This window comes from Podarcis liolepis (assembly GCF_965112155.1).
Source record: "Podarcis liolepis genome assembly, chromosome: 4".
Lineage (NCBI taxonomy): Eukaryota > Metazoa > Chordata > Lepidosauria > Squamata > Lacertidae > Podarcis > Podarcis liolepis.
In genome coordinates this window covers 41,701,697-41,716,685 of record NC_139558.1, presented here as the reverse complement: position 1 = coordinate 41,716,685, position 14,989 = coordinate 41,701,697, and the positions used below count along the sequence as shown (strand labels likewise).

The 14,989-nt window shown below is 41.9% G+C and overlaps 1 protein-coding gene across 2 annotated transcripts in view; it reads right to left on the bottom strand.

The window, feature by feature from the left end:
• The window catches only part of NHS (NHS actin remodeling regulator), a 236,975-nt gene that overhangs the window by 182,936 nt on the left and 39,050 nt on the right, over positions 1–14,989 (bottom strand). The gene's annotated exons all lie outside the window — the stretch shown is intronic.

Genomic DNA, 14,989 nt, shown 5'->3' with positions numbered 1-14,989 from the left:
TCCTTGGCCATGCATACCAATCATCATCTTATTCCTTTAAATTAAATACAGCAATGCTGTTGTCAACACAAGTCGGACAGATAATTACTATTACTATTATTATTTATTGGTTTTCATACCTACCCTTCACCATGAGGTCCCAGGATGGGCTAAAACAAAATAAAAACACAGTAGTAAAATCAGTTAAAACAACGGACAGAAGAATAGGGTGGGCTACATCCAACACCATCTCACTGCTCACTGTCCAAGATCTCCCTCAAAGGTCTGGAGGACCCTCTGGAGCTGACATGGTGTGGGCTGTGAAGAGGAAAGGAAGGGGAAGTCCTGTTGTATGAAGAAGACACCACTTGCTTAGCATAGCCATGTCTCATACATTTCAGGTGTCATAAGCTAGGGTAGCTTATAGCAAAAAGATTTGTGCTTTTGGTACAAAAACTAGTACGCAAGCTCACTTTGCAATACAGTAATTCAATATACATAAGTTTTCCAGGAAGGAGTTCCAGAATACTGGGGTAGGGGGTGGGAATTACATAATATGACTCCTGTTCATCCTCAGTTTCCCAGCAGAGTATTGACACTTTCCTATATAGTCATTCCTGACCCACATTTCTTACATCTCTGCTGCCATCTAGCTCTCCTGTCCCATTCTCACCACACGTTTGGCAGCCACCGCCATGCCTCCTCCACCCAAGACCACAGGGCTTTGATTCTGTATACAGCTGTCCCATCCTGACACTAAATAAAAATAAGCAGTAGGAAGTGGAGGGGAGATGGATAAAGAAACATGCTGCGCCATTCCCGACATGTAATTTGGACCAAGGCACTTGCATAATGCGTCCAAAAACAGGCACCCAAGCAGGCGAAAGAAACACCACAAGGCAGCATACAGAGCCAAGATCAAAGAACTACGCACAGAGGCTCTTGAAAGCTTTTCTCTAATTAAAATGCTAAAAAGGAAAAAAAAGAGTCCACTCCAGATGAAGGAGGCGAAGAAGGATGGAGGGAAAGAGAGAGAGAGACTGAACTAGGCTTTCTAGAGAAGGAAGATAGAACAAGATAATGCTGGATTCTTTTCATCAATTAAGTCATTATCTTTCTCTGTCTTGCACCCCCATCCTCACCACCATTAAAGAAAGCATAGAAACGTTTAGAGGTGTTTTTTTTTTTAAAAAAAGCTAAGGCCTTTCAAATCTAAAATAGTACAGTATTCCTCAGCACTCCTCAATGACAAAGTGTTAGGTTTTTGGTTTTTTTAAGGGTCCTTGAAGTTCAGTGGTTGAGAGTCATTTTGAAACGTTAACCTGTTTGACAAGATATTTGTCAAAAGTCATGCCAGAGTGTGCGAACTAATAAGACCCATATGTAACCGCTTAATGGTAAACACACTCTTAATCCTGTGTAGCTAAATGGTATAACAAAGGAATTAGCTGGTGACATCCACTTAGGAAATATGATCCAATCTATATTATGATTTTCTTTCTAACTGCTGAACTGATTTTGACACATATAAAAATGTGGCTTCAATCACAGGAAACTACACCACCATTAAGTGTGTGGGGAGTGTAAAAAGTAATGAGATTTTCAATAAGCCTACATCTGTAGGGATCTAAACAACAAGAATGCCACAGTTGGGCTTTGACAGAGGAAGGTGGTTGATCAGGTTCATTCAGAGTCTTTCTATTAATCACCAGTGAGATCAAGAGATTACTCTTTTTGGACCAGTATTAAAATATGCCAAGTCAGGAAGGAAAAACAGTGAAACTTTCCTGACCAGCTTCCTATCATCTCCCAGAGCTTGGGTTCACTTACAGTAAATTCTCCATCCAAAGTTACATCTAAGTGAACAAGGATAAAAATTGCTCCCTTCTGGCAAACATTGAGAACTTGCTGTTGTGTTTATAAAACAGGAGGATTCAATTCCCTCCCCCCTTCTTGCATCAAGGAAATAAAAGCAACTTGAAATCTGAGCTCCAGCTTTACATATTACATGCAATCCGGAAAACAAACAAAGCAGAACGAAGGTGGCAACCCTAAATACTCAAAGGCTAAGTCCTCCTGAACTCGCTGGTTCTTATTTCTGAGTAAACATGCATAAGGCTGAGTTTTAAGCCCTATTAAAATCAACAAAACCCAAGTACATTAGTTAAAACCTTAAAACCTGCTGATTTTGCACAGAAGTCCATGCATGCATGTTTGAGCTCAGATTACTTAATTAGCCAGTAGCCAATGACTTGAACGAACTGTATGTACAAACATGGTCCACTGATTGTGAGTGACAATATGAAAGCACTCTCTTGTTCTCTTGCTCTTTCTGGCAATTAATGTCTATTTCACACAGACAACTCATCACTTTATTCTCCAGCTCTTCACAGATGAACATGGCCCATGTAGAAGTGGATCTTGGCCATGACTTAACTTGGTGCTCACCAAATTTCCTCTGTTTAGTTTTACCAGTTTGCTCACAGTGTATGCAGTTTGTTGGTATCAGCTGAACATGTGCCAATATTAGAGACTTCCAACCGGCATTACACATAAAGCTTCCTTACCCATTGGTCCATCTAGCTTAGCATAGTCCACACCAGGCATGGGGAACCTGGGCCCTCCTGTCATCCTTAACTATTGACCATGCTGGCTGGGACATACGGGAGTTGCAGCCACACATTCCCCATCCCTAGTCCATGACATTCATACTGCTAGAGCACTGGTCCTCCAAACTTCATGTTAGCATTTTAAGAACGATGCTTTTTTGTGTGACCATAAATGTACGACTTTTCAAGATATGAAGGCATGCTTCGTGGCTGCAAATAAATGTATGATTTCTAGTGGATATTTCACACACTCTTCAGTGAAGCATACGACTTGCCTCCTTGAAACTGGCTTGGTAAGTTGCTTTGGTCTCCACTAGACTGCACACTCCTTGTCTGCCCAGCATAAACTGCAGTTCCCTTTCCTCCACATGTTGGTCAGGGGACTTTAAGTCACATAATCTACTATTTTGATGCAGGATGAAGACAGCACGGCTACTCCTTCCCTAAGATTATTCAAATATTTACTCAGAATTGCTTTCCTTGTAATATAAAGGAAATAAAGTTATTTTAAAGAAACACACAAAGAAGGTGTCTCTGATCAGAGCATAGCATGTATTATATCTCTCTTTGACAGTCAATTCCGAGGCCTGAAAGAAAAAAGGAAGGCAGACACTGATCTCTGCAGACAAGAATGACATTTTAAAATGAAAAAGCAGAGCTGTTGGCAGAGAATAAAATCTGCTGCATGATTTTATAATTAACATGTACCAAAACACTCGTAAGAAGTGTGCTGTTAACATTTCTTCAACATGCTGGGACTTGTTTTAATGCCTTATGGCATTGGGAGATCACAGGAAACATTGACAGAGGTTAAAGCCAAGGTGAAGTGGGTCTCAGACACCCCTGCATGCAGTTTGGGAGAAATTCAGAGTAAGATCCCTGTCCCCCATGCTGTTGCCTTCTGGCTGACAAACCCAAGTCACCGAGGGGTTGCTTATGAGCAATGCAAGGAGGTACAGTGAGAGTTGTGTATGAATAGCACTCATTTAGTTTATCCATTTTACTTAACATTTTTCACCTCTCACCTTTCCATCCCAAAGGATCTGCTAGGCAACTTAACATCAATGCAAAAGCATAATATATACAAGCCCAAGAAAGCAATGTAATCACATAAAGCAACAGACCTCCATAAGAGCATGAAGACAACTAGTTGCCCTCTGTCCCAAATGGCCTTTCAAACAGCAGGGTATTAACTAAATAGCCATCTGAACTGCATTATGAGAGGATTCCCTCCCAAGAAAGGCCTCCTGGCTCCATAAACCAAGCCCCACCACTGAGAAGGCCCTGACTTTTGTAGGCACTGTTGGTACATCAAAAGGCTAGTTATAAGAAACCAGGCCTCCAAAGATCAACATCAGTTCATATGGAATTGGGGAGGTTTACCGTGCAGTTTCTCTCCAGCAAAGAACAATATAATGTAGCAGGAGTTTGCTCTCAACCTTATCTATTTTATTCATATCCCACCTTTTTCCCCATATAGGATCTTAGAACAAATACAGCTTAAAACACACAATCAACATGATTTTTTAAAACAACAACAACACACAAATAAATACATAATCCTAGCAAAAACCATTCATGAACACAGGAGGAGGGGGTGGAGCCCATCAGCCACCCTAAGAAGACCTTGCAACAACAACCCATTAGTGGTCAAAGGCCTGTCCTCAGTAAATGTTCCTGTGAAGCTGGTGGCGCCAAGAAAAAGACCTTCAATGGAAGTTCTCAAAGCCTGGACAGGCTCCTATAGCAAGATATTGTCCTTCAGGAAGCCTGGACCCAAGTTGTACAGGGCTTTGTGAGACATAACCAGCACAATGAATTGTGCTTGGAAATGGACCGGTAGCTAGTGGAGCTATTGCAACAAGGAGTTTCTGTTGTCCCTGGAACCTTGCCCCAAGTGAAGTCATTGATTGAAAATGCTGAAGTGCAACAAAATGAAGAAAGCGTTCTCTAGCACAGCCAGTGCTTAGCGATCCTCATCCCTCTTCCTTAATATCTCATAACAGAACAAGTACAGACTTTTCAACAATGGAGACTCCAACCAGACATTATTTCACATTTAGTTTTATAGTAGAGGACAGCACGCCAGGCTAGTTTCTTTTCCTCTTGAGCATGTAATTTAGTGGTGCATAACCAAACTAACCCAATGAAGTAATTCAGGCTTTACCTGGCAAAAGCTGCTGTGCAAATTTTTTTTTAATAAAAAATTAATAGTATCCCTTCATAGCCTTTATGCCCCTGTACCTTCCACCCTCCCTCAACAGTCCCAAACCCTACGAGTCACAAATCCTGCAAGCAGAACAAAATATTTCTGTCTCCAGAACTCAGGGGAGGCTTTCAGGAGTGAAAAGAGCTGCCCTAGGGAAGAGTGAGTAGGGAATACCCTTGCGTGAGCAAAACATTAAATAAAGCCCTTAGCGGGAGCAGAGGTGGGGTTTTTTGTGTGGCCTCTCTCTGCAAAAACGTGAGCAAATGTTCAGCTCCTATCAAGTGATTAAGAATATTAGCTATGATTTTCACTTCGTCTGTGAACTCCGCAGGTAATGAGGCCAGTACCTTGCTGAAGCAAAGCAGGTCTGAGTACAGCCATTGCTTGGAAAAGCTGACCACCTGGGAACCACATGTCCACCACCTGGGGATGCATGATGGAAGAAAGGCAGGATATGAATGTAAATAAACAGACATAAAACATGTCTTTCAATCTCCCACGTGTAATATGGGGAAGGTATTACCAGCCTGTCTTACGAGCATGCTACAAACGATTGCTAAAATATGCAGTGGTTGAAGGTGAAGAACTTTTAGTCATTCAGGAAATATACTATAAAAATGTTTTTTTGCTTATGCTGGCAAGGAGCATATACTCTACTAACTGATTTGACCAATAACTGCTCAATTTTTTTGTAACTTTGTTTAGGATGAAAAGTGCATTGCAAACCAGGAAGGGTCCCTAGAACTCAAATGTAGCAATAGTAAAGAAAAGGTTTTGTCCACCCACCAACTAACCAAAATTAGATTTGAACAAGAGAATGGTCTGTCTTGAACTACGAACTGTGTGCTCTTGGCTCTTCCTTACTGTAAAATTTAAAGTCAACTAAAGGGTTGGCTGAATGCTTGAACACATAACAAAAGCTGATGGGTGGGGGAATGGAGGATGCAGCTCAATAATGCCAGTGAACGCTAACAGTGAAGTGGGTAACCATACCAATTTCCAAGGAGCAACTGCTGCTGTCGTCCAGCAAGCCAAGAGAAGTAAAAAATGGGTAACGGAAAGGATGAAGAACCACCTTTTGGGAAACCCATGCTGGTTCTGCCACATTTGGCCATATGACCTTGGTGTCCTCTATTCAATATTTCAGAACCTCCTGCATCTCAAGTTTTTGAGCTAGGAACAGCAGCATTCTCAAAGGCAGAAAGAAAGAATGGTGCTAGTGAAAGACGCTTCAAAAGCTAGAAAGGGGGTCAAGAAAAGGTCTCAGAAGAAAGTGCCTGGGATACAGTGGGAGGATTCTGGCAGAAAGGGGTAATTTGTGGATGAAGGGTGTGCTCCTGAACATAAAAGCATAGCTGCCATGGGCCATGGGAATCTGACAAATTCTGATCCTTAGAAGAAGGAATCACCTTTGCCGTGAAGCAATAAGAAAGCTACTCCCAATATCATCTCATGCCTATGCTATTCCCCCATGGCCATGAGTGAAGAAGCCGCAGCCCAGTGACAAAACATATCCTTTGCATGTAGAAGAGTCCTGGTTCAATCACTGGCATCTATGTAAAGCAGAAGAGCATCTGTGGTCCAAATGCCCAGGGGATTCCCATCAAGCTCTGCCAGCAAGGGCAATTGTCAGGGGTTGGTGGGAGGTGAAATACAACCACATCTGTTCCTTACAAAGGCAGGAAGGCTTAAAAAACCCTGTCTAAAGGTTTGCAAAACCATAGCCAGGCAGTAGCAGACACTACTCAGATCAATGTACTATTTATCCCACTCTGATAAGGTTCATATGTTAACTTCCACTTCAGACTCGGACTGGAAACATTTGGGGAAGGGGGTGACAGACAGAGGTGAAGGTGATGCAATTGCATCACCATGTCCAGTGATGGGTGTGCCGTTTTTTCCCATCGCACCTTTACCTTTGTTCAGAGCATATTTTGAAAGGTTTTGCCGTGCCTCAATTCCCTACAGAACTCATTGTCAGTCACTCAAGATAAAAGGGAATAAAGTACATCTGTCCACCAAAGATTAAATAGAAACACAGGCCCTGCCTCCAGGCTTAACAACACAGTAGGCATGTCTGGAGAGAGAAAAGGATGGGGTGTGAAAAGGAAAACAAGAAAGTTCAGGCACCATTTCTTCAAGTTGCATTAAAGCTGTAACCCTGCGGTTGGCATTCAGCCAACTAAACCATATAAAGCAGCACTTACACCACTGGATGCACGCTGGAATGGTCCAAGTGTGTAGATATCCTGCCAGAAGCAGATCAAAATGGGGTGTTGGGGCATGTCTGGGACAGCTGTGAATCCAATGGATCCCAAGTCCCCACATTCTCCTGCCATGTCCCCCTCCCCCACCAAAGAGGCCTGGAAACTACACCAGTCTGGAGCTGCCATCCCATGCCCCACCCCGGCCACAGATGGCCAGCAAGACTCTAGAGACAGTGGCTGTTGCTTCACCATGGCTTCTACACACACACACAGCTGGGTTGCTCTGAAAGTTTATCATTGTTATTGCAGTGGAATGCTGGCCACCACAGAGATAGTTAGGGTCAACATATTAATCCCCATATTGCTACTGAATGACTGCATACTTAGATAAATGCCACTGTATCCCATGACATAGCTTCCTAGCTTAAGGTGGAGGCATGTTTTGTACTAAACTGAGTCCATAACCTAGAGACATCTTTGACATTGGTCCGCCTTCCTTCCTTCCACCATGTGTGGCATGAGTGTGCTGCACACTGTAACTGGGACGATCCCAGCATGTCTCCCTCATTACATTCATTTGTACACTCACTAGCTCTCGGGTACAGTATCTTCCAGCCCTGCTATTTAAGAGTTCTACAAATGAATCCTCTGCACCACAAATAATGGTTCTCCAGCCTTTCTGAGATCACATGACAGACCTCACTAACTAAACTGCAGTACTTTACATGTGTTCTTCCTCCATCCATCCGTCCTAAAATCTTATTCAAGAGACAGTAAACAAGAGCACTCAGTCTACAGCTCATCTTTGTTAGCTTGACTGAAGAATGCAAGTGAAGCTCTGCCCATGTAAGCAAGATTTAATCTTGCAATCCTATGGCAGCTATGGCTGCCTATCTGTTCCTTGCAGGGCTCCTGTTCTATTTCATAGGACTGGCAAAAATTAAGCAGGTTACATTTCCCTGAAACATTTTGAGACCCATATCAACATATAAATTCCATATTATCAAATAAAATGCCCAACAAAAAAAATAGTTTTATCTTCTTCCTTAATAGGCAAAGGTTTTAACCTAGCAAAATGTGAAATTAGGAGCTCTGTTTTTTGATGGTCAGGTTTTTCCTCTGTGTGTGTGTGTGTGTGTGTGTGTGTGTGTGCTGTTAACACAATGGTTTTTATTCCCTTAACCTGAGAGATAAAATAAATATTTTATTTGTCTTGCTCTAGAGTAGCATTGCTACTTCATCCCACCCACCTACCCCAGTGTGGCTCTTTCAGTAGGCTGTGGATCAAAAGTTACGATCTTCCTATTTGAGGCCTCTGCTTCAACAAGCATGGATAATTATTTAAAATGGGAACTGGAAACCTATTATCAAAATGTTTATAATTGCAAGGTGAAAAGAACCAGCTGTCCAAGAGAAGGATGTCTCAGAAGGGTTTGCCAACGAGGCAGCCATGAGGCCCCTTTTTTTCCTCTGAGAAAATGTGACCTATTCAACATCAGGAAATGGCTCTCTCTCTCTCTTTGTAGCCCTTCAAATGAGGTTGTGAAAACACCTTGTGATTATACATACACAGAAGCATTTGTCATGGCACAAAGCAAGAATATGGGTGTTTTAATAAAAACAACAGCACAAAGACAAAACTATTGGATTTATATCACTGTTGCCTCATAGTCTTGCTAATATATTGCTATGCTACAGCACAATAACCTATGGAGCATAAACTGCAATCCACTTTAAAGATATTTATTTACAAAAAAAAGCTAAGTGTGTATGGTTTAAATGAATGAATACTAATTAACAACTATACAGATCTGTAAGTGCTTCATATACATTATTGCAGCAATTCTTTTGAGGTGGTTCATAGTATTATCTCCATGTTTCATATGGGGTGGGAGATCAAGGCTAAAACATAGCAGCTTGCATGGCTGAAGTGAGGTTTGAAATTCCAGCTTGCAGCTCAAGCTCTTTAGCCACTATGTTACAACTGCTCAATTAGCTCTGTTGAAACGAACGGGATCAGGTCCCTTTACTTGCAGCCAAGTTGCCATTGCTTTGGAGAGATGCAATCTTGTATGTCTTGCTACTGACTGTGTTTATGATACAATTATGAGAGTCAAGCAGATTGCATGGGCTGTTCATGTGTAATTGGTATCCCACCAAGAGGGAGGTTGCCAATTATGCAGGAAAAACACCATACAATCTGCCCTGTCCACACAGCAACATCATTCATATGTGGTTGTCACAGGATCAAACCACAGAAATGCAGCTGACATGAAGATAGACTCCAGTTCCCCATCTGCTCCATCCCACATGGCCAATGGTCAAGGGGATGATGGAAGTTGTAGTCCACCAACATCTGGAGGGTTACAGGCTTCCCATCCTTATGTCCTACTAAATATTAAATGTAGGGATGGGCAACCTCAAGTATCAGGGTGGGGGGGATACTGCCTCTTTATCCAGACTTTCAGGTTCTACCCAGACACATTCCTCACCAGCCTTACTTCAAGCTCATCTCCAGTGCTTTTGCTAAGCTGAAAACTGTCCTTGAAATGTGACATTATACCCTTGGGCTGAATAAGAGTCCCCCTTCCAATTTAACATGATATAGACAGACACATACCAGTTCCTTGAAACGTCTCTGATTATCAGATCCTAGGCCAAAGACAAGCAGGTTATTGCATCCTGTCATGGTGTACCCCGATAAATATTTGTGCATGGTAAATGTCATGCAAGAGAAAGATATAAATATGAGTAAATAAAAAACCATAACACCTTACACATTCTTAGGTAATAAGAATAATTTATTGTTATTTATATGCCACCCATCTGACTGGGCGGCTTCCAACAAAGTATTAAAAGCACAATAAAAGGGTAAATTCCATAACCCACATTCATTATATAAAACATACCAAATACCTGACAAACCTGCCTGGTCGATTATAAATCTTCCCTCCCTGTCTCCCACCAAAAACTGGCTAAATGACAAGCTGCAGAACGAAAGGATAGCTAATTAAAGAGGAAAAGGAAAACGACGCTGTGAAAAGGAGAGGCTTCTTAGACAGAAACCAAAGCTGGATGTTTTAGAATAGATGGCCACTAATTGCAACAAACAGCTGGTTTGTGTTCCACTCAGATAAAGAACTGACAGACCACCAACACTATTAGAGAGTCAAGTTTCAATACACCCACTTGAAGAAAACAAGTCTGGCCAACACACCATTCATCAAAAGTGCTGGAAGCCACTGGAAACGGATACAGCTTTGGGGAGAGCAGAGACATTGGGAAGCAATACTGGGATCTCTTTTTTGCAGAAGCGATTTAGACCAAAGGACGGGGAAGGGTGATGTTAAACTATAGTACGCTCAATGGAAAAATGAGAGGACTCGCATGACATGTGTGTGAGAGATAAACCAATGTTAGGGCAGGTATACCAAGCCAGACTGGTGGCACATGTGGGCCCCTAGTGCACAATACACAACATGGTGCCCTCCATGTTGGACCACAGCTGCTGTCATTTCTGAGCATTGGCCATGCTGGCTGGAGTTGAGGGGACGCTGACCAACCCTGCCACTCCAACTAGTAGTAGCTTCTCACAGTCAGAGGCATTTGTCCTTCGCAGCTGCTGCGTGCATTTTAACTGAGGCTGTTGAGGCTTGAAGTTGGGGCTTTCTGCGTGCAAGGATATGTTTTGCCAGTGAACTTCTCTTCCTTCCTTGCTTGCTTGCTTGCTTGCTTGCTTGGTGCTGCTTTTCATATTTAATTAGTGATGTCTCTCTGAGGGCACGAACCATTATAAACTTAAGACAAATTTGGGGGGCTTTTTGTTTTTTTAAAAAAACACAAACAAAACTATTTAGGCCCCCACAATTACTGTGATTGCACACCCAAACTGGCTAATTGTGCTTGCAAATTAGCAGAGTTTCCTATTTGCACATACAGTTATTCAATCTATATGTATAATCATGCTAATTGCACGCACAGCTTGTTGAAAAATCAGGTTGATAAGTGAATTATAGTAATTCCGTGAATCCTTATCTTGCACATTCCATCCGTACTGCTATAATTTTCTGAGCTGGTGCCACATGTAGCAGGAAGTGTTGAGTGTTGGCTGCCCTCCCCCCCCCTCCCTTGAATTCTTTGAAAACATGAAATGTGTGGGAGCGGGGGGAGGGGGAGCCAGGATGCGTAACCTCACATGGCTTTTCTGGCACACGTTCCATTCATGTCTACAAAGCTTGCTTCAACAAAGAACTTGGAGGATCAGACTTCAAAAATTTATTAAGAGGTCATATTCCCCCTCCATGACTTCAGTAGCTACTGTGAAAGCAAATGTGATGCATTTTACTACCCCACAGAACCAGAGATTACGTTGAATTTTAAAAATCAAGAGAAGTGGGACTGATATTCTCCTGAAATGTCTAGCAACTCTGCCACAATACCAAACCAAGAGTGCCAGATGAGGACCAGGGAGGCAAGGGTGCATTCATTCATTCATTTATATCCCATATTTTTTCTCTAACGGGCTCAATGTGGCATACATGGGTCTCCCCACTCCTTTAATTGCCACAGCAACCCTATGAAGGTAGGTTAGGCTAAGAGGCAGCGACTGGTCCAAGGTCACCCAGTGAGCTTCATGGCCAAGTGGGGATTTGAATCCTGGACTCCCAGGACCAAGCCCAACACTCTAACCACTACACCACAGTGGCTCTTGCCCCTGGTAAAGTCCCTATTCAGCTATAAAGCTCATTAGGTGGTCTTGGGACAACCTCTCTCATCTTAACCTCCCATGCATGGTTGTTCCTTCTTTAGAGGAAGGATGACATTTTTTTAATAAAAATGTATTTTTTAAAAAAGTCATCATGGGTGGGAAAAGTAAAATTTGAGCACAGGCAGGGTGGTGACTGCTACCTGGTATATTCTTGAGAGCAGCTAGCTGTGTGTTGAATTTGGTGGCCCAGAGTCAAAGTAATCATCTTCTATACTATGCAACTTTCCACCAGATGTGAAATTAAGGTCTTCTGGTAGTTTACTATATGCTTACCACACTTCTAATTTCAAGCCCCATAAGCAAATTAATTTTTAAAATAAGCCACAAAGATACGCATAGAATTATGTGACTGAACCACTGCAATATTTGAATGGAATTAGCTGTACTCTGTTGCCTCTTACTTCCTTTCCATGACTGCAATCTCAGCACCTCTCACATGTCAGAATAACAGTTTTGGAAATTTAGGTTTAGGTCCTGGTTGGACTACAAATTCCATCATGCCTGGTCATAGATCATACTTTGATCCTCTCAACTGACAGTCACAGGATTGACTGGACATTGGTTGCGAAACCACTGTGTTTGATCACATCCTCAAAAAGATGGAAGAATACTGGCGTTTGCATCTCTATGGAGTTGGCAGTGAGTCATCCCGAGCTAAAACATTTCCTCTTTGAGCAGGTTCAGAGCAGTGCCCAGACTTCTGAAAGCATTTCGGCAAAGTAAATTCATCATTCCTTCTCATTTTTCCACTGTTCACTTGCAAGCAGATGCCACTGCTTGCGAAAGCACATTCCAGAGGGACTCACTTAGTCTTTGAGGTGCCACATCATTCCATCATTTTGCTCCTGCTCCAAAATACAGCTATTCCCCCTCCCCTCTTGGAATTCAATGAGAAAACTGTTCCACCTATAGAACAGCAGTCCATTATTAATAGACCTGGACAATACAATGCCAAATACTATGGTGTGGATGGGATAGCCACAGCACAGAAAGGAAACAATACCAAGAGATCTCAAGAGGAAAAGAGCTTTCTGCATTTTCTTGATTTCATCTGGAGTCGACAATGCACATCTTGTATGGGCTAAATAAATGACCGACTTGTTACTGGTGACCCGGTTGACAAGTATTGACGTCCTCAATCAGAGAGAAATGTTCATGGATTTCAACAGACCTTTGTTCAGGCAAATGGTATTGTTGTCATACAATTTAGAGCACAGGTCAAGGAGTTAATAGTCCTACATACAAATCGCCATTCTGCCTACAACTTATTGTGTCACCACGGAGAAGTCACTTGCGCTGTTTACTCATCTGCAAGAGACATGCAAAAATAATTGCCTCCCTTGTCGGCCTGCTGTGAAGCTTTATTTCACAGGAATCTAACACATTCTTGATGTTCCATAAATAAAACAGGCCCATCATGATTTTTAATAAAAGAAACAGCAGTAATTGCAGAGCCTTATTGTTGATAATAAAGCACCTAGCTAATAAGCACTCAGTAATTTCCCTTCATAAATCAACTACTTTAGCAGTCAATTTCGTTATGTTCTAAATGTCCTACCATGTATCCTTAATAATGGAATGCTACCCCAAAAGGGGTGAAATATTGGTTGCAAGTAGGGCAACAAAGGTAGCCATGGCTCCAATGAGACTAGAATTTTGTCAAAAGCATTCCGAGCAGTCACATTGCGTTATACCCCATTACTCCCATTGCCAAGGAGGACACCTCCAATAGCCTTTCAACCACAAACTACTAGGTCTCTTTCCAGAGTGGTCAGATGTTACAAACTACACATAACATTATTCTTGGGGGGGGGGATTGTGCTTGAGCTATCTACTTACATTTTGAAAGAGAAGCAACTATGTGGGACCCCAATCCAGAATGTGCTGTCAATCTGAATCAGGACCCACAACACTTTTTTGCCCAAACAGCCCCCAGCAGAGCTGGTTAATGCTAATGGTACCTTCAGAAACAATGAGCAGCCAGCCGGCAATTGGCATGGGCTCCCAATTTGAATCACTTTCCCTTCTAAGTAAAAGTGGCTAGCTTAAGCATACTTTTTGAAATGTATGATCATCATAACACATAATATGTCCCACAGTCAATTTAAACTACTTCAAGTGCATACACAAAATGTTGTTGTTGTTGTTGTTGTTGTTGTTAGGACTCAAAATGAATCACACTGCTGACACAGAATCCTCCTTGTCTCCCAGTCTGGAGAGATCCGTTGGAACTCTTCACAAAGTGCCTGGGATTTCACCATCCTAAATGATTTCATGCCATTTGTAGACTTGGCTGTTTTGTGGTGCGCTGCCTAGTCCAATCATTAAGTTAACAGAATTATGAAAAATACAGATAAATCTTCACTCCCCCCCCCCACTTCTCCCATTAGGAAAAACTGCCCACTTATTTTTACCTTCCGACTCCTGTTTTTACAATTGCTTACTATCTGAAAGGGGTGGGGGGTTTAGGGAAGGGGTAGTACTTTTGGTAGAGAACAAAACATGCTCCCTTCTGGGGTAGTTTACATTCTTTTAAACTGTTTTTCTATTTTTTATTTTCTTTTAAAAAATCATTTGTTTTTAACTGGTTTGTATGTTCAGTCTCCTTTTTAAAAGTGTGTGGAGTTTTTTTTGGTGGGAGGGTTGTTTGATTCTTTCTGTTTTTATTCTGATTATGTATTCTGTGTTTTTATATTGTAACTTTATCCTGTGAACCGCCCTGAAACCTGTGGGTATAGGGTGGTATACAAATTTAAATAAATAAATAAATAAATAAATAATAGTTTGTCCACTGTTGGATCCCACCCTGCACTCAGCTCTCATGTGTGGCACCTAGAAGCTGCCAGCATACAACAGTGGCCCCAGGAAACGGCTTCAAGCGGCTGGCTGAACAATGGAGACTCATCACAGAACAACTAATAAAAGGAAATGATGCATGGACAGCCCAGTATAAATCCACCACGAATGCTCTATTCTTGCATCAATGATGTTTCACAGAACACCCACTCACACCCACACCAGACTGGGGGTATCCTATAATGGCATGGAGAAAATTAAATGAACCTGCTCCCCTTTTCTGTCCTATACAGTGCCAGATTTTTCAAAGTGGTTTACAAAATGAAACCACAATAGAAAAATAAAAATACACGCTTCAAATAAACCACATCCTAAAAATATAAAAACATACAATAAAACAAGAATCAACATTTTTTAAAAA